The sequence below is a fragment of the Theropithecus gelada genome, chromosome 1 (genome assembly GCF_003255815.1).
Source record: "Theropithecus gelada isolate Dixy chromosome 1, Tgel_1.0, whole genome shotgun sequence".
In the NCBI taxonomy this organism is placed as follows: Eukaryota; Metazoa; Chordata; class Mammalia; order Primates; family Cercopithecidae; genus Theropithecus; species Theropithecus gelada.
Window position 1 is genome coordinate 197,317,366 of NC_037668.1, and position 2,594 is coordinate 197,319,959.

A 2,594-nucleotide genomic window follows, 5' to 3' on the forward strand; every position below is an offset into this window, starting at 1 on the left:
AGATGAATAGATAGATACATGATTGATTGATTGATTGATAGATAGATAGATAGATAGATAGATAGATAGATAGATAGATATGCTCTTTCTTTCTTCATGCAGCTCCAAGTTTCTGACCTATATCATTTTTCTTTTCTCTGAAGAACTTTTAACATTTATTGTAAGGCAGATCTACTGGCATCAAACTTCTTCAGTTTTTGTTTATCTGAGAAAGTCCGTACTTCTCCTTCACCTCTGAAGAATCATTTCACAGGACACAGAATTCTAGATTGGTAGTTTTTTTTTCTCAACACAAATTTCACTGACCTCCTTGCTTGCATGTTTCTGAGGAGAAGTTGGGTATAATTTTTATCTTTTTCACTGTGTAGGTAAGGTATCTTTTTCCTCTGACTTTTTAAAGACTTTTAAAATATGAGACTTTTAAAATATGGTATTCCTAGGTGTCGTGTTTTTTTGTGGTGATGATTGTGGTTATTATTGTCTTGGCATTTATCCTGTGTGGTGTTCTCTGAGCTTCCTGAATCTGTGATTTGATATCTGACATTAATTTGCAGAAATTCTCAGTCATTATTGCTTCAAGTATTTCTTCTGTTCTTTTGTTTATGTCTTCTCCTTCTGGTATTTTCTTTTTTCCTTTTCTTTTTTGAGATGAAGTCTTGCTCTGTTGCCCAGACTGGAGTGCAGTGGTGTAATCTCGGCTCATTGCAACCTCTGCCTACAGATGTGAGCTACTGTGCCTGGCCTCCTTCTGGTATTTTCTTTTTTATTTTTATTATGATATGGAGTCTCACTCTGTTGCCCAGGCTGGAGTGCAGTGGCACGGTCTCGGCTCACTGCAACCTCCACCTCCCAGGCTCAAGCAATTCTCCTGCCTCAGCCGCCCGAGTAGCTGAGATTACAGGCACCCGCCACCATGCTTGGCTAATTTTTGTATTTTTATTAGAGACAGGGTTTCACCATGTTGGCCAGGATGGTCTCGAACTCCTGACCTCAGGTGATCCACCCACCTCGGCCTCCCAAAGTGCTGGAATTACAAGTGTGAGCCACTGTGCCTAGCCCTTGTGGTATTTTCATTCCACTTATGTAATACCTTTTGTAGTTGCCCCATCATTCTTGGATTTTCTGTTGGGATTTTTTTTTTTCAATCTTTTTTTTCTTTTTGCTCTTCCATTTTGGAAGTTTCTATTGAGATACACTCAAGTTCAGAGATTATTTTCTCAGCCATGTCCAATCTATTAATAGACCCATCAAAAGCATTCTTCATTTCTGCTGCAGCGTTTTTATTTCTGGCATTACATTTATGCTTAGAATTTCCATTTCTCTGCTTACCTATTGCCCATCTGTTCTAGAAGGCTGTCTACTTTATTCACTAGAGTCTTTAGCATATGAATCATAGTTGTTTTAAGTTTATAGTCTCACCATTTCAATATCCCTGTCATATATGAATCTGGTTCTGAGGATTGCTCTGTCTCTTAAAACTGTGGAGTTTTTGTTCTGTTTTGCCTTTTAGTCTGCCTTGTAGTTTTTGTTTCTTGATACCTGAACATGATGTAGTACGTAAAAGGGGCTATAGTTAAAAGGCCTTTAGTAATGTGTGGGAAGATGTGTGGGACGGAAAAGTATTTTATAGTCCTATGATTAAGTCTCAGTCTTTTTTTTTTTAAGTCTTTTCATTTTTATTATTCAAAAAAGTTTCTTCCTGTTTTTTTTTTTTTTTGAGAAGGAGTCTCGCTCTGTCACCTAGGCTGGAGTGCAGGGCTCATTGCAACCTCCGCCTCCCATGTTCAAGCAATTCTCCTGTCTCAGCCTCCCGAGTAGCAGAGATTACAGGTGCATGCCACCGTGCCCAGCTAATTTTTGTATTTTTAGTAGAGACAGGGTTTCACCATGTTGGTCAGGCTGGTCTCGAACTCCTGACCTCATGATCTGCCTGCCTCAGCTCCCAAAGTGCTGGGATTACAGGTGTGAGCCACCACGCCCAGTAAAAGTTTCATTTTTTATTTAGCTTTTTGACTCTGTGCTTGTGCCTTCAACACTTTCACAACAATTTCTGTTCCTCGATAAGGAAAGCATGCTTGATCCTGTCATGAACACATTTAGCACAAATGGAACCACCATATTCTCTGACATTTTTGTTTGTTTTGGACAATTTCATAAGAACTTTAGGTCTCACAGCACGAACCCCTCGAAGTCTGCCTGGGCACATGCCACATGCAGATTTTGGTGCTTTCCCAACCTTCTTGGTATAAAAGTAAACAATTCTATTACCTGGGATTCGGGACAGCCTAGTTTTGTTAGAGGCTATATTGTAGGAAAGCCTACCATGGTATATCAAACGTTGGACCATTTTGAGTGCCTGTAAACAACATCAGCAAAAGAGGAAGAAGAAAGTCTTTGTGAGTTCAAAGGTCAAATAGGATTCAGTCTCAGTCCTTTAATGAGCCCGTGCCTCTGGACTGTGAACTTCACAAGTGCTTCTCTGTACCTCCCTCGCCACCATTAGGTGGAACAGGATAACTAGAGCTGGCTGGAGTTGGATATTTCTCTTCCCCCAAATCAGTAAGACTCTGAAAAAACTTTACTAGATTAGGCTC

General features: G+C 39.9%; 1 pseudogene; it reads right to left on the reverse strand.

The window, feature by feature from the left end:
* Positions 1-2,038: 2,038 nt before the first annotated feature.
* On the reverse strand, positions 2,039-2,347 carry LOC112608904 (annotated as a pseudogene).
* Between the last annotated feature and the right edge of the window lie 247 nt (positions 2,348-2,594).